Here is a 20,871-nt window from a genome sequence, read left to right as displayed (position 1 = left end):
TTTTTTTTTTTTTTTTTTTTAATACAGGAAATTAATTCAAGAACTGATTGCCTACTCCCTAGCCCCCATGCAACATTTTTGCTTCTTTTTTTTTTTTTTTTCCTTTTTTTTTTTTTTTTTTTTGTTTTTTGTTTTTTGTTTTTGTTTTGGATACTGGATCTCATTTAGCCCAGGCTGACCTGAAGTTTGCTATTTAACTATGAATGATTTTGAACTCCTGATTTTTCTGCTGCTTTTTCCCCCAAGTGTTGGAATCACATATAAAGTTCCTATGAAACTCTATGAAACAGAGTACATGCCGATCTCCAAAAGGTTTCATAGTATGAATGCCCATTCTCTTCTATTGACCCGGGGGGGGGGCATGCATGTTTCTGAGGGTGTTTCCTTTGAAGAGTTGAGCCACCTGTGTGTTTTCATCCACTGTTTCTTCTAAGACTCTTCTCTAGTCACACAGTCTTGCTTTGAAATGTAACATTTCTGTACTTTTACATTTGTATTTATGCTTAGTGGAAGCTTTATTTATAAACTGACCTTTTTTCTTTTAGTCTTAGTTTAAGTTTCTTAGTTTAAGAATTTGGAAAGAGTAGAACAGTCTAGTTCTTTTGTTCAGCCAAAAAAAAAAAAAAAAAAAAAAGAAAGAAAAAGAAAAAGAGTGGTAGGGGTGGCATTTGTAGTCATGTTGCCTGGTTTTACCACCGGCCCTGTTGCTACTGTGCATATGACCATGCGGGCTTACTTACTCTCTACTCATGTGGGCCTCTTTGTTAAAGAGGATGCGGGGGAAAAAACGAATGCCATATAGGAGATCAGAGGTTATTTATTTGCATTTTATGAACTAGTTTTGAATAAATTGTTTTTATTGAATATGATTTAGTACTTTCACACTATGATTTGAATGCTTTGCATTAGTATAAAGGAACTGCTTGGACTCTCACTTGTGGTGGATAACAGCTCCAGGCTTATTTATTTATTTATTTATTTATTTGACCACAGTCTTGTGAGTAATATCTGTTCTTAAACTCACAAATGTTTTGCATCTGTGTTCACCTGAGTGCTGAGATTAGGGATGTGTAACATTCCTTGTGATGGCAGTTCCTCTTCCTCCTTCCTGTTCACCATTCAATAGTGATTCTATAAGTCATCAAGATAAAATAATAAAACATTCAAGGTAAAATAGACTGCAGTATAGAAGAATATCATTTGTCTCCCTTCTTTAGTTTTAGTGTTTAGGAGTACTGAATTTTTTTTCATTTTAATGTGTAGAGTAGTATAATCCTATAAAATTATAACATAAGCCAAATAATTAAAAAATTTTAATAGCCACATTAAAGAGTAAAAAGAAATGAGTTTAATTAATCTTCCTATTTTACTTAATATATCTATATTACTTCAGCATGTAATCAATATAAAATGATTACCGCTGTTTACATTCTTTTGTTTTGAATTGTCTTTGAAATCGTTGTGCACTTCCCTCTTAGTGTATTCCTAGTCCAGAGTAGCTATATTGCAGGTGCTCGGTAGGCACATGGAACTAGTGATATTGCACAACACAGCTATAAAGGTGCTTTTAACTTAGGGAGGGTTTTTATTTCCTTTTTTTTTCAAATTTATTTTATTAGATATTTTCTTCATTTACATTTCAAATGCTACCTGAAAGTCCCCTATACCCTTCCTCTGCCCTGCTCCCCAACCCACCCATTCCCATTTCCTGGCCCTGGCATTCCCCTGTACTGGGGCATATAATATTCACAAGACCAAGGGCCTCTCTAGGGAGGTTTTTTTTTTTTTTAATTTTTTTTTAATATATAGACTATTGGTATTTTGACACAGTTGGTAAAGAGATATATAATAAATAGAAATGAATTCATATTATGAAAATATATTGGGAAATGGGATTTTGGAGTGATCAATGGATAAAGAATTAAAGTTCTGAAATCAGGAGCAGATTGAAAGCATAACCTGAATGGTAAAACCCCAGGGGAATCCTTAGAGAAGGCGTCCATTGTAATGGGCAGAAAATATCAGCTAGAAGGGAGCTGTGCAATTGTGGTATTCTGGAAACCGATGGAATGGAGTTTCAGAGACATGATGAGTAGAAGTAGCCATTGCCTACTAGAGTGAGAAATGAAACTAGGCAGAGTGATTGGCTTTTTGCCAAACTTAATTGTAGATACTTTAGTAAAGTGATACCTAATAACATTAGGTTGTAGTAATTTGAACATTGAATATAGGTTGAAATATGTATTTCATATATATTTTTCATACATATATTTCATATATATATTTAATGAGCATATGATAATATTTTATGAGCAGTTTTATGGATAAGTTTGGTAGGCTTGAAAAAAGTGTGTTATTGATGAAGGAAACGCAAGTTGTGGGTAAAGGTTGACGATAAAGCAAAGAAACTGATGGAGCAAGTTCTCAGAGATGGCATCCATGAATAGCATTCTGCATACAAATAGAAGAATTATTTGTGGGAAAAAAATATGTCACTCATGATGTAAAAGTGAAGGCATTATAAAAGAGACAACTTTTTTCTATGTTAGACTATGTTATTAGTATCAGGAAAAAGACTGGTTTGCATTGCAGAAAGGTCTAATGAGGTAGGCAGACTCATGGTATATGTTACATTGTTTACTTTTCAGAATCTGGGAACAATGCAAGCCAAGAGAGTTATGTGATACTATTTTAATACCAAACTTGCTATTTGCTACTTTGAACCTAGATACTTTGGAAAATTTCAATATGGTTCTGTCACAAGAGCAGATTACCTTAATAATAAGATTGAATCTTATTGTCTACTACTTTGATTTGCTCATTTCTGCTTTGTAAATTGTATGTGGATTTGGTTGAACTTGAGTTTACTTAGTATATTGGAAATGTAATTTTTACCTATCAAACCACTAGTTTTAGGCTCTCCAGAGTTGCAGTCAAGGTGTCAACTGTGGAGACAGTCACCTCAAGGTTTGACTGGCCTGGATGACTTGGAACCTGATTCATTCACATGGATGTTAATTGTTTACTTGGGTTGGTTGAATGGTTGGTTACATGGACCATTCCAGGGGCTTGAATGTCTTTACATAATAGGTGTGATCATTCAAAATTAGTGGCCTGATAGGGGCAAAATGAAAGGGAAAAGAAGTTGCAGTATCTTTAGTGACTGACACGGTCTTTTGTTGGTTCAACCACCCCTTCTATTCAGGAGGATACCACACAAAGGCATGCATTCCCTTTGGGAAACAGGCTATCATACTCTTCCTTACTTTGACTGCTGGAATTGATCAAGTTTGTCTGTAGGAACAAAACGACTTGTTAAAAATTTGAATTGAGATTGGCAAGAATTTGGATAGAATAATTCTTTTATTAAAAGTGCATAGTACTTTCACCTACTTCTTTAAACTATACAGAAATGCTCTCACTTATTATCTAGAGGTTGAGTGTGTATCACAAAATCATGACTTGTAAAGTGAAGTTTGAAGAGGGTAAACAGAGATCGTGATATTTTGTCTTCTAGAGTACCTATTTTGTTAGTGGAAGTGCAGATTTCTGACCAACTTCCCCCTAGTTACTTCTTGGTTTTAATTTTCTAAGATCCCAACCGACTGGGAATTGGGTTGAGGATCCCTAAGGTATACCAGATAAAAATATGGGCTATTCTCTCATGTCTTGATGACATCATTTTTTTTGTTTTTTCATATTATTCATCACAAATTGAAATGATCTTTCTAAAAACAGTTTTGCTTTTCTTTATTCTTCCTCTGCTCACCTAAATTATTTATTTATATTGAATTTTAAGTACCTGGTGTAATTCATAGTTTGTGAATGTCAAAACCTACTTTCTTTTTAAAGAATATACTACACAATCATTGAAACAAGCTTTTCTAGAAAGTGTATGTTTCCCTCCTATTTGTATTTTTGCCTTTTAAGATTCCCTTTCTCTCCCCCCCCCCCCTTCTTTCCCTTCCTCCTTCTTTACTCATGTCCAGTTCAGAAAAGTCTATGTAGCTGTAAAATTTTGCTGGTTTGTTCAAAGTAGATGTTTTGAGGATTCTATAGCCTTTTTTGTTTTGTTTTGTTTTGTTTTGTTTTTGTTTTTTTCCAGACTCTGTAGACCAGGCTGGCCTCGAACTCAGAAATCCGCCTGCCTCTGCCTCCTAAGTGCAGGGATTAAAGGCGTGCGCCACCAACTCCTGGCTAAGATTATTCTTTTAAGAGATGTGTTCAGCTACTGCTATAATTTTGTGTTGTATGTTTCCTATTGCTTTGACTACCCTTCTTTTCATGCTGTATGCACATTTGTTATGCAGTCTTTCTTGGTGAGTTACTGTGTTATTCTGCCACTGTCACTATTGGAAACAACCTAACTAAAATGTAGTCATAACAGAAACAGTCATGGTGCCCACTTGGGTATATGGCAAAATTTTAGTTCTCCTTAAGATTGTACATAGCTTATAGGGAACAAAGAGTCATCTTATTGCAATGATGTTTTACATTTCCCAAAGAATAGTGTTAAGGTGTTCCCCACTATCAGCCAGTCTCTGTGCACTCCTGTGTTTTCATTGTTTGGAGATATAAAACTTGAACTATCCATTTACCTTCCAATTTACCTATGGGCTTTTCAGTTCTCAGCAGAAGTTTGTGACACTTTCTGTTGTTGTTTTAGTATTTTTTTTAAATTATGAAACTGCTTATAAATCTCACAAACCTGACTTTCTCTCTAAAGAGACATCTATCTATATAAACCAACAAATTTTATATATTCAGTTGTATATATACTTTAGTCAAGCTAATAACCCACAATCTAAATTATTGTATTAATAGTTAAATTAGAAAACCCTTTAGGATGCTGAACAAGTAAGTTCTTATTAATTAAAAATAACCTAAAGCTCACTAAGCATTTGCTATTGTAAGAGTGTCCAAGAGTTGGATTTACTTTATGTGCATGCATTTTGTCCTTGTCTGCATTCAGAAGTCACACCGGGTTTAATTTGAAGACAATAGTCTTAATTATGCTTTTTGTGATCTTGCAGGTCCGAGATCGGATATCAGTTCATCTGGATCAGAAGGTGAGCAAATGGGACTATGCCACAGAACACTATCTTCCTGGAAGCACATGGCATGGCCATGACTGTTCTGACATCTGAGCAGCTGTGATGCTCCACAGGACACTTCACTCTGGTTTTCTCTTGGAAGGAGGAAAGAAAGTGGAGGCAACACTACGTGTGGTGCCCAGCAAGAGCAGGGTGTCTCAGAAACAGGTCCTAAGGAAGGGTGCGGGAGCACTCATGAGTGGTTCACTAGGTGGCAGACGAGGCTCTTTCCCTTTCTTCCCCTTTTCTTCCCTTCCTCTCCAACCCCAATCTCCACCTGGGTTTCTCTTTGAAGCCCTGCTTGTCCTGAAACTTGCTATGTAGACCACGATGGCCTTGAACTCATAGACACCTATGTGTCTTTGCCTCCTGAGGTTGGGATTAAAGGAATGTTCCACCATACCTCAGCATTTCTCTGCTTCTTGAGGTTGTGGGCTTTTTTTTTTTTTAATTTTTATTTTATCATTATTATTTCATATAATCAAACATCTATAGTAGATAAAAGTTCCTCGCTTATGACTTTGGAGATTTGTGGACAGCTCTCATATTGTTTATTGATTGTCAGCTAAATTATACACTTTTAACTTCTTATATCTTTCTTTATGATTGACTTAGCTTAGCTGCTTTTTTGTAGGAATCCCTCCCCATCCCCCCAATTTCATCTATACTGTGAATGAGCAGACAACCTGCTTTATTTCCTGGTTTCTTTTATACCTTTTATTCTTTCAGCCTTTTAGTTTTGACATATTCCTAGTTGAACTAAAGCTAGTCACATATCATTTGGACCATGTTGGCAGTACTTGAGTGCCTGGCCTTTAGTTGTCAATGTCCCACACAGTAAATGGCACCACCAGTGTGTGCTAGAGGAAAGAAAGGAAAGTATAAAAGAAACCGAGTAGCAGGTTAATGCATTCTTTAATAACATGACAGATACACCCATGCCACCAGGTAAACCATTGTCCCAGAGCCTGCTGGCTTAGCTGTCCTCCTCTAGTATCATGTCTGTGCAGCAGTCGGAGTTGTGAGAAGCATGGCTAGTGTTTGAAGTTTGGCTATGTTCTCACTTGGTTTCTTCTTCATGTTTTTATTCCCTTGCTACCTTTTCATACAATGCATCAGTAGTTGCTGTCAGATTTTGTGGTCATGAACAAAACTGGGTAGGGGATCATTTTGTTGGAAATTACATAGGCTCAGGTGGTAAATATTCCATGCCTCCATTTGAGGTTAACTGCTTTTAGTTCTTGCTATTTCTGTGACAGCTACTGGTCTTTGTTTAACAACTGATCCAATGGAGATATGCAGGCAGAAGCAGCTGTAAGACCTTTGGTACTATTTATCAACACTGTGTTAGTTCTACAACTTTCCCTGCCCTGATTGGCAGGGAGAAGCATACTGCTTCTAGATGATGCTGAGCTTAGTGTAAAGTGTGCCAGCATGGGATCTGGGCTTGTCACAGTTCATTCTTTCTTTTCAATTGGTATGTAGGAAATGGACCTCCATCTCTACTTATCTTATACATTAGAGAGAGAAAGGTCATATTCTGGGAGATAATGGCGTGTTGGTGTTTTTAGTCACCCATTCAGATAGTGATATTAGTTGAAGGTTGAAGCAGTGCACACTTGTCCTTCTCATTTGGGTTAGCTTTGCTGCTAGTACAGATTTCAGTAGGATAGCAGAGGTTTCCTGTTTGTGACTGATGGATTTCTAGATGATTTGTGATTCAATTCTTGAAGCATATTTTAAAAAATCATTTTTTTTTACTTCTTTCCTTGTGAAGGTATAAAAATATTCAGATTTTAATATAATATTTTCCCCAGATTATTTAATTCTGGAGAGATCAAGGTTAGACTAGCAACTGAAACAATTCATTCTGCATAGTGACCTAAAAATGTTAATATCAGTTTTCTATATTTTATGTAAGATTTTATGTATGACTATGTGATTACTAATAATGTGTTTCTTGGTCTCTATTCTTTAAACAAATAGTTAAATATCTTAGAGCCCTTATAAAATTTAAGCTAAAAAATAGTACTTTTTCATATGTCTTCTAAATCAACAGTGTTGTACTTGTCTTTAATTTCATTAGGCAGTGGATACATCCTTCAGAGTACCTCTCGTTTCTCGAGTCTTTTCAATACCTATCAAAGAAAGCAAAATGTTAACCTGACTTCTAAAGGACAACCCCCCCAAACAAATAAACAACCCCCCCCAAACAAAAGCTCAACAGCCACCGTGTGCCATATTACTTTGTTCTTTATGTGCATTAAAGTGATAGTCCTATCCTGTCAACTGAGGGAGTCTAGCAAGAATGTACAAGCAGAGCTTGGTATAATACAGGCATGTTTTGTGGTTTTTTGTACCCTCACAAGAGCACTGACATAAGGAAAGAAGTCTTGATCTCTCCTACTTACTCCATTGACCACCATTGTGTAACAAGTGGGGTGTGTGTGTGTGTGTATGTGTGTGTGTGTGAGAGAGAGAGAGAGAGAGAGAGAGAGAGAGCGCGATAGTAGTGTCCTTCTCTGTACAATATCCATACTAAGTAAATGACATTGTTTCTTAGAGGAACTATATTGAATTTGCCTTTATTAGCTTTTATGGAGATTTTGTTTACAGTTGACTTTGTGCTAAATTTGTGCAAGTTTTGTATATGTTGCACAATCAGTGTGAGTTCATACCTATAACTGCTCTGTTGTATCAGGAGAACACTGCTTCCTTTATATTATTAATCACTTCTGTCTCTTAAAATCTTTCTGTCCCCTCTTATGATCTCCGACCCTTAGGGACCAGATTATGATATGTCTGTCTCATTTAGGGCTGTGTACTTTACGGTCTCTTATTCTCTGTATGCTAATCAACTGATGGTTTCTTGTTAATTGACATTACTGAAGTTATGGCAAAAGAAGCATCATCTCTGGTGAGCACTGAGAGATGCTTTGATAGTTGTTTTAATTTATTAGGTTCTCTCTAGGCCTATGAACTATCTAGCTACAGGTTATTGTTCCTTTAACAGTACCAGGCATGTTCCATTTCATGGAGAGGCCATAATATGACTCATTTAGACCAAATGTATTGCAAATGCTTTCTATTTTTATCTAAAATTCAGGGTCAGTTCAAAACTCTTGAAATTTTTCAGTTTTAGAATGTCTGATATGTTCATAGATATAGGAATGAAATTCCATGAAATTGAAGGATGCATATTGAATTCCTTTCAAATCATTATGTAAGGAAAAAAACTGTTCCCAATTTTCAAGAAATTACAGTTGATGACTTACTGTTAGAAGTCTGAAAATACGATGCTATGAGTTTTTAAATGGATGGTTTGAGAAGGGTCCTTTAACTTTGAGTAAGAATTTTGTGAAAATTTGTAGAAGTTCCTCAAAATATAAATATTTTATTTTATATTAATGAAAAATGATATGCTTTCAAGTTATATTTTGATTATTAGTGTTTTATAATCAATATAAATATAAAGACAACATGTTTTTGGAGCTGAGATTGATATTATTTTGACCAATTTTTATTTAAAATATTTACTTTGACAGAAAAACATAATATACTCTTGTAACAGCATAACATATGTGACTGAAAAGGTAAAGGGTAATTTGTCATAGAGTTATTAAAAAGTATTTTTAAATGCTGTGTGTACAAGAAATTACATCTATAATGGATTCATTAAGATGATTGTGATATCTAGCAGTTATTTTTTTCTGAGATGTATTTTTCATTTAGGAAATATTTTAAATTCATTGCAAGAGTTTGGGTAAACAGGTAGATTTTATGCATTAAATAAACTCACCTGTTAGTTTTTCTCATTTAAGACAGGTTCAGCAACACATTGCCTCATTACTTTAGCAAAACAAACAAATAGTCAAATTGCTTTTATGTTTAGTGCTTATGTACAACTTCGTACAATTACCTTTCTCTCGGTGATTTCTCTCTTTTTTTTTTTTTTTTTTTTTTTTTGTTGTTGTTGTTGTTGTTCAGGAAGCATTGAAAAGACTCTGGGTGAGTTGCCTGCCAGGTTTCATGGATTGAATATTTAGGTTAGGTTAACTTTAAGTTTCTGATTATGGCAATACCCAAAGGGACGCCACTGAAACTTTATTTACTTTGTTCTAGTTTAAGTTCATTATAGTTTTGTCTTTAATCCCTGTTGCCAAGGTTTGACAATATTGTAATTGGCTATAGTGGATAGTTCTATATATTAAATATTATTTATTAACTTTAAAAATAATTTTATCTAAACCCCACATTTTTTATCCTTTGCTTAGTCTATTATTAACTTAGGACATCCACACATAGATGTATAGGAGAAATAGTGCATATTTAGGAATTATAAAATGTAAACAACTTTTGATCAGTGTTATTAACGTTTTCATTGTAGACAATACATTTTATATTTTGTTTAATTCACAGAATGTAGTAAGAATGATTTTGGTTTTATATGATGTGGTTTTCAACTATTGTAGTGTAACTTAACTTCTATTTGTGGAAATATGGCAAATTTGTTAGATAACAAAAAGTGATATGATACTGTTTTTTAACTGTGATTTTAATATGCCATGTCACAAATTTTTGGTTATACCTAGTGATTTATTTAATTTGAAAAGCAATATAACTTTAAATACAACTCCTTTGAGTAGATGGTTGAATGAATTGTTAGCTGTTAAGTAACTAGAACAGTAAATCATGTTTTCTTTTTTTAAAAATTTATTTATTATTATTTTCTTTATTTACATTTCAAATGCTATCCCGAAAGTTCCCTATACCCCACCCCCGCCCCTGCTCCCCTACCCACCCACTCCCACTACTTGGCCCTGGCCTTCCCCTGTGCTGGGTCATATAAAGGTAAATCATGTTTTCTAAATTATGTGTTTCAAAACAGGAATAGTTTTTCTTTAAGCACACAGGGTTTTTGTAGGTCAGTGTCAAAGTTCAGTGGGAAATACTTTTCAAGAGGATATTTTTAGATTCTAATTTCTCTAATTTTTGATATATTTGAATTTCTTCTGTGCCTAATTTTGTATAGTACTTTCACAAATATTTCATATTTTTTGTGACATCTCACACTGCTTACTTTTGGTCTGCAGTACCATATGCATTCCCCTTTCCAGGATTACACTGCATATTTTGAACTGTTAGTATATGCCAGGTAAGATGATATTTTGATTTTTTAGCAACTTTCATTTTTTGTACCAGAACTTTTTTTTAAAAAAATCCTTGTCCTAAATCTTCTCACATTTCGTACTAAAACACTCTTACCAACACTGCACAAAGAAATTCTGGGAATTGGCTATAACAGCAATTCAAATGCATCAAAAAGTGGTGACTACAATACATTTTTATTAATGAATGATCTACATTGGTTCCAGCTGTGTCCATGTGATTAGGCCTTCACCAGGCAACAATGGGTATTTCCCTATTGCTTTTATTTGATTTCCAAGAATGTGTCATCTGTTACATCAGCTCTTGCCAGTGTGCCTCTGTAAAAGTGTGGCCTTTTAAAAAAAATTTCAATTTCCAGAGCGTAAGTTGAATACCCACACATAACACTGCTAAAATACTGTTTCTTTTGAATAGTGGTCTAGGTTTGTATGCCTGGGTTGGGTGTTGTATCTCAAATCTCAAACTACAAATTAAAGCAATGCTTACTATGTTCTATCAGCAGAATTTCCAAAGAGTGTGTGTATGGTAATGCTAAAGATACAGTATTTTTATTTCTGCATTTCCATCTTAAATTTTTAAAAGTGGTATAACGTGTTATAGAGGTGGAGAGGCTTGCAGATTGAAATGGAGCTTGTCCAGACTGTTCCTGTCCCCGGACCATATGGTATAGTTGTAAAGCCTTTTGTGTGCTGCCTGTTCAGTTTTTTGTAAACTCAGTCTTGAGTGCTACAACAGCAGCAACAACAACAAAAGATAACTAATAAAAGTAGGTTCCAGAGGAGGAATTATATATCATGTAAGAAATGTAGAATTATTTTTTTAAAGAAAAAACAGCTGATGAAATTGAAGTTGAGATGATCTTCCAAACATAGATACATGCTGTTCTTTGATTATTTTGTTCAGATGTGCATATTTATAGACTGTCTTTGAATACCTGTCTTAAAGATAGCACTCAGGTTATCTTACTGTGATTATGATCTGTTTGTTTGTTTGTTTGTTTGTTTTTGGAGTCTTTGGAAGAAAAGGTTGTGCCTTCAATCTGTCTTACAGAGGGACCCGAGTCCTATGAACAATGCTAAGTAATAAAGTAAATAAATGCTTGTGTATACCTCATCTCAGTGAGAATGTAGAGCTAGATAACTTTTAGCTATTTGCCATTTAGCCACTAGCCCTAGTTAAAACATCTGATTTTTCTTTTACTTCCTCTCTCTGCAACTTACTATGTTCCTATAATTTTATTTTAGAGGAATAGAGTAAAATATGGATTATTCCATATGCTGTTCTTTATAAATTGGACTAAGCACCTTCCCCTGACTCCCCTTTCCACCCTTAAATACAAGCTACTATTAGAGAACATTAGATATTACCCACTGCTTTTTGGCTTCTGAGATTTGAAGTTGACATTTTACCAAATTGGGGGGTGGGGGTAGTGCAAGGAAAAGAATGTGGTTGTTTTCTCTGTCATTACCTCACCCACTGAAAGGGTAACTAGGAGGAACACAAATGGTTTGAATGTGTAATTTTCCTTAGAATGGCCACAGTGAAATATATTTGAATTTAAAAAGGCAGAGAAAGTGTGAAGTTGTTGGTAAATGAAATTAACAAATCTTTTAAGCACTCTACTATTACAGTTTTTTCAAGAAATGTACTTATTTAAAAATTTGTTCAATATGTATGTGTGTTTTGGAGAATACTTACAAATGGAGATTATTAATTAAGGGTACTTTAAGACATAGATGAACGATTACAATGATATATCCTTATTAGAAAGTAATATACAAAATATTTGTTGGGTATTTCTTTTGTTTGGTTAGTTTTGAAGCTGGAAAAATATGTACATGTGTGAATCATCTTTGTTCTAAAACTATACTGCATATATTAGTATACTATTCTAAATCTGCTTTCTAAAATGTCCATGGAATTGAAAAGTAAGTTATATTTTGAACTGCTTGATTCCTTCTTTTCTTCTCGTCTTCCTTTCCTCTTTTCTCCCCCATAATAACCTATTATTTATGTGTATGTTACGTATATGAGTGACCTATTTCAGAGTTTAAAATGCTTTTGTAAGTTGTGGGAATTAAGAAAAGAAAGAAAATCGTGTGTGTGTGTGTCTCTCTGTGTAGTCCTGCTGTCCTGGCACTCCCTCTGTAGATTAGGATTCAACTCAGATTCACCTGCCTTTGCTTTCCAAGAAAAAAAAAAAATCTTATAGTGAGTATAGAAGATACAGACTCCATGTAGGAATTTGAGATTTATTAAAGTAGTCTGAAATCTCAGACTACTGAAAAGCATATGAATATAAACTCAGAAAGTTTTTTATTTCTTATATCTAAGAAAGGACTAGATCATTCCTGAGTGAGGTCAGAAAGAGCTTTGGATATTTGAACTTAAATTTTACTAGTTATTGTTGTGTACTGAGAGGTAAATGACCCGTTTCAGTAGAAAACAATCTTCCCATCTACTTAAATATTTTGGTAAGAGTGTTATTTGTCTTATATCATAGGAAACTCCAAGGATTTTAGTTCATAAGCAACTGATATAATTGGGACTTCTGGTAACCACTTCTCTTTGTAGTTGTGAATTTTGCTTTTATTTCACTGGTTCCTTCCACCACTGAAAATTGTGTTAACTTTGTAGTAAGATGAATAACAAAGGGGAATGCTAGAAGGCTTCCTGCAGGTTCTTTTTAGAAAGACATGCTTGCTCCTAGAGATTTGCCTTTGTCACAGAAAACGAACTTCATGTAACTGCCATTAGAATGCTGAACATCTTATTTTAGCTTTCTAGCATTTGTTTTGAAGGAATGTAGAAATAATGAAAATTTGAATGAATTTTGAATGAGCTGTGCTAAAGTTATCTGATATATCTGTTCTGCTCATTCAGTTCCTTTGTAGATTTAGTTGCTTGCATCTTTAAACTCACTGGGTAAGTGTTTCATACCCAATTAATAGAAGTATATAAATATTTCCTACTGGTTTGTTCTTGAATACCTAGTTTTGCTGTTTTAATGTGACATTTCTGTGTTTGAGAAGATAAACTAGAATTGAGTAAGTTGGTGTTAGCACTAATAATAACTGTTTGGATGTATAAGTAAATATAGTACTTAATATTTTAGCTATTAATCACTTATACATCTAAAGGATAGGTAATACCTTCTTTTGTGAAGTTCTATAATTTAATAAAAATAGTAACTTAATGTAATTATTATTTTTAATAGAATTTTGAAATTTATTTATGACTGTTCCATACATGTAATCACTGTGCCTTGGCCATATTCTCTTTCAACTCCTTCCTCTTCCTGCAGGTATCCGTAATCCATCCTTCTTCACTATTCATGCCCTTTCTTTTAGTTATGTATTTATGTATTTATGTATGCATTTATTTATATTTGTAATCTACTAAGAAAAATCAGTGCTAATCTTACTGGCTTGATCTCATACAGTTCTGTGTTGGTAACTGTAGCTAGATGTAGTTCACCAATGAAATTGTCATTCCATGTTCACAAGATGGCATCTCACAGCACCTGTTTTAATCATGTAGCTTCTACATTTTTTTCTACCATGTTCTCTAAGCCTGGGGTAAGGTCTGATGTAGTTACTCCATTTATGGATGAGTAGTCAGTAGTCACTATTCTCAGTATGGGTAGTGCAGAAAACAGCTTCTCTGACGAAGGTTGAAGGCTACTTGAATCTATGTTTCTACACATAAATCTTCACAAGACAGTTTGATAAAATGCCTATTTACTGAGACAAGGTTTCTCCCTAGGGCCTATGACCAGGTTTACAATAATAAACTCGAATTCTTTCCTGTTGAGCGGGTCTTTTATGGAGTCAAAAAAAAATGTTTGGTTTACCACCATAGCTTTTGTGCTATTATTGATCCAGTGGGCATATCTTGTCTATAAGACTGCTACTGCTTCTAATTAATACATCTGATAGCTCTTCTACCGCAGTGGCTTGTATAATCCTCTGGCACTATGAAAGCCATACAGCAGAAGTTTTCAGGTCAAACCCAGCTCGATTTCTTTATGTTTTATAACTACATTGTTTATGTCTTCAGTAGTAGGGTCTTGCCTTCTAATTCTGGTGACCAACAAAGAGAATATGGAGTCCTTTGGTTGTATTTGCAAGAGAGTGTAGCTGGATTGTATGGTATGTTAAAATTAGATACACCTATGCTTGTGGCAAATTATGATTAGAATAATAATTTTATTTTGATGCATTATTCCCTTATTCAATAGGAAGTGACTACCTGTATCTTTTCGCATTAGTTTTTGTGATGGTATGTATATTCTTGGGCCAGGAACTGGCACTATTAGGAGGTGTAGCCTTGTTAAGTAGGGGTTGGCATGGACTTTGAGACCCTCACTCTAACTGCCTGGAAGTGAGTCTTCTGCTAGCTGCCTTTAGAACAAGAGGTGGAACTCTCAGGTCCTCCTGACCCACGTGTGCCTGGATGCTGCCATGCTCCTGCCTTGGTGATAATGAACCTCTGAACCTGCAAGCCAGCCTCAATATATATATATATATATATATATATATATATATATATATATATATATATATATATATATATATAAAATAAGAGTTGTGTATAAAGACAACTCTGTCATGGTGTCTGTTCATAGCAGTAAAACCCTAAGACAGTTTTGATTTGAAGTGGTTCTCATTCTCCTACCCCCCTCATATTAGAACACTATTACCTGTGTGTTGCCTGGACTAGCTTTTTCATCATTTCACTCTGAGGTAATGGCTGACTTTTGTGGTGTGATGCAGTTAGTTCTTAGAGGCAACAAATAGATGACTCCTGCTTTTTGACCCAATTTACCATTCTGTTTCTTTAGGGAATTGAGAATGTTGATATTCAGAGTTATTATTGAAAAGTATCTATTGGTTTTTGCCATTTTGCTGATTTTGTAGTGTTTTTAATTTCTCTTTGTCTCTTCTTGAGTGTTATTCTAATGTGACATATTCTTTAATGTGGTCTTTTAGGTAGATTTGTTTTTCTTCTCTATCTGAAGGATTCCTTCAAGTAACTTCTGAAGTGCTGGCTTAGTGGTACTAACTTTCTTTAGAGTATTTTTATTATAGGAATTTTAAAATTTTTCTTGCAATTAAGATAGATAACTGTTCTGGATTAGCCATTGTTGCCTTTCAGAGCTTGAAATATATCACTTTAAGTCTTTCAGTTTCAGTTGAATTATCTGCATTTACTCTGATTGACCTGTCTTTGTATGTGACTTCATGTTTCTCTTGCTGCTTTGATTTACTTTCCTTTTTTTCTATTTATTTATTGCTTCAGTTATAGTATGACAAGGGAAGATAAGGATCTTTTCTAGTCTGACCTGTTTAGTGTTCTAGATGTCTCCATTGTCTGGACTAGCATTTCTTTTTCTGAGAAATTTTTTGTTACGAATGGTTTTATTTTTACTGCTTGCTTGCTTATTTATTTATTTATGAATGAGATCAAATCTATACGATGTAGTCCAGGCTGACCTGAAACTATTTTTTAAAAAAGTAATTTGTTTCTGTTTTAACTATTTCTTTCTTTCTTTCTTTCTTTTTTTTCCATTCACGATGAGAAGTTTGTTGCTACTATATTAGGGTTCCCTAGAGGAAAAGTCTGTATTAGTCAGGATTGTCTAGAGGAATAATTTATAGGATGAATCTCTTTATTTTTATACAAAAGAGTTTTATTAGAATGGTTTAGAGGCTGTTGTTCAGCTAATCCAACAATAGCTACCTATTAATGGAAGGGCTTAGTCCACAAGGCTGGATAGTTCAGCTGGTTTTCAGTGTATATGGAAACAGGAAGAAGCAGGCTCTAATGCCATTGCAGGAATAGTCTTACCAGTGAGAGCAAGTAGGCAAAGAAAGAAAGCGTCCTTCTTCCATGTTCTTCCATGCTAGCAGAAGGTATTGCTCAGATTAAAGGTGGATCTTTCCACTTCAAGTGTCTGGATTAGAAATGGGTCTTTCTACCTAAAATGATTTAATTATGAAAAAAAAAATCTTTCATAAGTATGCCCAGCCATTTGGATTTTAGTTAATCTCAGATGTAGTTAAGTTAACAACCAGGAATAGCTAGCACAGTTACCTTGAGTATTAGAGCAGTCCTTGTGTGGATACAACTTATCTCTAAGCAGCAATGTATTCAGGGTACTTGAACTTAAAAATTCTGTCAGATCAGTTTATAATTATTGAAAATAATGGAAATTTCTTTAGCATTCAGAAGCAGTTCTTAGAGAAGGTTCTTATGTAATCACAACTTAAAGGAGATAGTTCATACAGTTGAACTTGAAATTGGATATATTTGATCTTTAAACTGGTATTTTAGATATAGTTTAGGAAGTAATAATTTATATTACATGTAAAGTTTTAGCTCCTTGTCCCTAATTTTATTTCTTTGTGATTTTGAATATTTTATTGTTTGAGTATTTTACACATGAATATTATGGCTTTTGATTTAAATCTATTCCTTGTCATCCCTCAAAGTCTTTCCTATCGCACTCTTACTTTGTCTTCTAAATTTCATATTTTCCCTTTTAAATCCACAAAGTCTATTTGCATGGTTGTGAGGCATCCACTGGAGCACAAGAATGGTACTAAGAGATTCTGTTCAAAGAAAAGCAATCTACCCCTAACACACCCCAGCAACTGTTAGCTGTTAGAAGCTCTTCAACTGTGCCCGGTGTGTGAGGGAGGAATAAGCCCTTCCTCCACCCGTGCTTGGATTTTGGCTGGCTTGATCTTGTACATTCAGTCACAGCTGCTGTGAGTTTTATGTGGGCAACATCCATGTCATTATAGAAAAACAGCAATTGGCTATTATGGCTAGCTCATACAGTCCTTTTGTCTACTTTTCAGTGAAGATCTCTGGCCTTGGAGGTAGGGAGGTTGACAGAAATGTCTCATTTAGTGCTGAACACTAAATAAGAATAAGAGACCCAGAGTCTCTTATTCTCTATAGTTTTACCTGTTTTGAGTATCACCTGCAAAAAGAAACCTTTGATGAAGGTTGAGAGCTGTGCTGATTTATGGATATAAAGGTAAGTATTTAAGTTGTAACTTAATACTATGTCTATGTATTTGAATAATAGTAGAAAGGTCTATGGCCTAGCCTTCCAGAAATTCTTGGCCCAGTTAGCAAGTATGAGTTCCATCTTGTGGCCAGACCTTAAATTCAGTGAGAACATAGGTAAATAGTCCCCAAACTTTTGTGTCACGATTACACAGTTGGTTTATCTTGCTACCTTGGTCAATTTTTAGCTTTCAGGGTTCGTTCACAGGTGGGGAACACTTGATAACTTTTCTCCTCCAGCAGTGTAAATAGCACCTTCTGTTCCAGTGAAAACCAGCCAGCAGGGATAAAGCTTCTATGTCAGCTCCAATATGCCTCTGTCTCTTATGTGTAAATGTAACTTTTATTTGCCAGATGTAATTGTCATCTCAGAGGCTTACTGCTAAATAAACTCACTCTTCCTTGCACTTTCTAAACTCTGTCTGGTTCAACTCAGCTGACCCCAACTCCTTTCCAAGCTACCTGATTCAAACTGGCTTCTCTTGGCTTCTGACTGAATTGTTCTGCCTGTCTTTAAACTAACTCTGGCAGTCTGTTCTAATCTTCTGGCTCCTTCTCATTCTCTGACTCCTTCTGTCTTTACCTACATACAACTTGTCTCTGTAAAACTGTCCTGGAAAAACGTCCCTTCCTACCCCCGCCACTATGAATCCTGAAGTAGTCTCCTCTCTTTTCTGTTTTTTTTTTTTTTTTTTTCTTCAAAGTTGGGCTTATCCTATCTCTGACTCATTCTGTCAATTCTTTGTCTGATTCAGCACTTTGTCAGCCCCTCAGTTTTGTGTTACTTTCAAACATAGCTGCATCTTTCTATAAACTAACCTTACTTTCATTGTTTGGGATTATAGGTGTGTACTTAGGGTGTGTCTGCATTTTAGCCAGATTATACTGTTATCCATGGCATGTCTGCATTCTAGCCACATCACATAGACCTAGAAGTCTTTAGATGTGATCCCTTACCAGAGCAGCCGTGTCGCTGGAGTAAAATTACTCTATACCTATGACTTAAAATATGATTTTATCATCCTAATCTAGAGGATAACAGAATGATGGCAATAGGTTGTATTGTTTGTTATTATTTTGGTTTGGGAGGTCTGTATGACCCCACTGACCACTTGAATAATCAACACCTAGTCCTGAGTTTTGTGGTTCATGTGTATGATTCCTGTGTTAGGTATTATCTCTTCTTTGTGTATATACATGTATATTTTAGACAGCTTCTATAGCAATGGTTTTATATATGGCTTTCTCAAAGTTCTTTAGTGTTAGTTATTCCTCTGTGTTTCTACCCATAGCTTTCAGTGTTATACCCCTCTTAATCCTTTCTGCCTCATTATTCTCGCTAACCCATTTGTACCACTTGTTCTTTTATGGCCACTTCTTTCCTCTATATCTTTTTTGTAATATTCTGAATTTTAAATTACTCCAATTTAAGCATGCATATCTGATAATTCAAAGCTAGTATCCACATAACAGGGAGAACATGCATCGTTTGTCCTTCTTGGTCTGGGTTAGTTATGATTATATCTAATACAATGCATTTGCCTGAAAATTCATTTTTCATTGCAACTGAATAGAATCCCATTTTGTTATTATCAGTTGATGGACATCTAGGATGTTTCCATTTTCTGACTCCTGCGAAAAGAGCAGCAATGAACATGGATGAGCAACTATTTTTATAGTAAGATATAGAATCCTTTGGGAATATGCTCAGAAGTGATGTAGCAGGACCTGTAGAAGATCTGTTTCTAGCTTTTTGATGAACCACATACTGATTTCCACAAACTGGCTGTGACAGTTTGCACTCTCATCAACAGAAAATAAATTTCTCTTTTCCACAACTGTGCTAGCATTTGCTCTCACTTTTCTTTCTTTCTTTCTTTCTTTCTTTCTTTCTTTCTTTCTTTCTTTCTTTCTTTCTTTCTTTCTTTCTTTCTTTCTTTCTTTCTTTCTTTCTTTCTTTCTTTCTTTCTTTCTTTCTTTCTTTCTTCCTTCCTTCCTTCCTTCCTTCCTTCCTTCCTTCCTTCCTTCCTTCCTTCCTTTCTTTCTTTTTTAAAGCTTTATTTATTTTATTTATATGAGTACAGTGTACCTGTTCTAGACAGACCAGAAGAAGGCATCAAATCCCATCAAAGATGGTTGTGAGCCACCATGTGGTTGCTGGGAATTGGACTTAGGACTCTGGAAGCGCAGTCAGTGCACCGCTGAGTCATCTCTCCAGCCCCTCACTTATTTTCTTAGTCTCAGATTTTCTGACTGGGAAGTCACAAAGTCGTTTTTGTAGCTGTTTTCTGCTTTTGATACTTTGTGGACTATTCTTTCTTGTACTGTTCTCTACCTCTTTTCTTCCATCCTTTTAACCCCTTAACACTAGATAAAGAGAGAAAAAAGAGAGGAAAGAGAAGATATCCATAGATAGTCAAGGGTCTGAAAGAGGCTAATGTTATGGTTAGACTACTTCCCGATGTTTAGGGGTATAGAGTTCTTTGGGGCAAGTTTGATCTTCACCATGAGATATCTAATTTTTTCTTCTTTTTTCTTTTTTGTGAATGACTACCTAAGAAACTTCGACAAATAATAACCAGCAACCCACCAACAAAATTATTAGGGTTCTAGTATTTGTATACCCCTTTAAAAAGTCCACAGAATTCTGTCACACAATTGTAGAAACTATCAGCAGCTGTCAAAATCACACCCCTGCTAGAGTATGAGGCAAATCATAGTCAGCTGCTGAGTACAATCTAAAACAACCCCATATTCCACATCTTGGGATTAAAATAAAAACATTGTTACAATGTTTCTGTATCTTTTTTTTTTTTTTTTAAAGAAATCAAAATTCCAAAATCCTCACTACAAGTTTTAATTTGAGTTGCTCTGGTGTCTAAAGATCTTGACAGATTTGAAAATATTTTTGGACATTTTTATTTCTTCCTTTGAGAACCGTGAGTGTATTTCCATATATCTATTTTAAAAAATTGTTTTCTTGGCATTAACCTTTCTTGAGTCCCTTGTATATTCTTGAAACCAATTCTCAGTTGGATTATTGTTGATAAAAACTTTCTCTCATTCATTAGGTTGCTGTTTAATTCATACTTCGTTATATAGAATCAATTTAGTTGCATGAGATCCCTTCTGTCAGTTGTTGCTCTTGATTCCTATGCTACTGAAGTTCTGTTCAAAAAGTGCTTATTTTTGCCTGTACCTTGAAGTGTATACCCTACTTTCTTCTCTAGTAGGCTCACAATATCATATCATATCATATGTGGAAGTTATTGATCCGTTGGAGTTAAGTTTTGTTCAGAGTAAGAAATTAGGCTCCAGTTTCATTCTTCTATATGTAGCTACCCAATTTGTTTAGCACCATTTGTTGAAAATGTCTTTTCTCCAAGTGTATTTTCTGTCTCTGTAAAACTCAATGTTTCTGGGGCTGGAGAGATGGCTCAGCACTTAAGAGCACTGGCTGCTCTTCCAGAGGACCTGAGTTCACTCCCCAGCATCCACATGTCAGCTTACAACAGTCCAAAACTTTAGT

General features: G+C 34.9%; 1 protein-coding gene across 6 annotated transcripts in view; it reads left to right on the top strand.

Moving 5' to 3' along the window:
* The window catches only part of Gtdc1 (glycosyltransferase like domain containing 1), a 345,861-nt gene that overhangs the window by 72,300 nt on the left and 252,690 nt on the right, over positions 1-20,871 (top strand). For 5 of the 6 annotated variants that reach the window (XM_029536415.1, XM_029536418.1, XM_029536414.1 and 2 more), the window contains one exon: positions 5,034-5,069. The gene's annotated coding sequence lies outside the window, so the exon portion shown is untranslated. Of the gene's footprint in view, positions 1-5,033; positions 5,070-9,080; positions 9,102-20,871 lie in introns of those variants that run through there. The other variant, XM_029536416.1, reaches the window with a different exon arrangement.

The sequence above is a fragment of the Mus pahari genome, chromosome 3 (assembly GCF_900095145.1).
Source record: "Mus pahari chromosome 3, PAHARI_EIJ_v1.1, whole genome shotgun sequence".
Classification (NCBI taxonomy): domain Eukaryota; kingdom Metazoa; phylum Chordata; class Mammalia; order Rodentia; family Muridae; genus Mus; species Mus pahari.
This window is presented reverse-complemented; position numbering and strand designations above follow the sequence as displayed.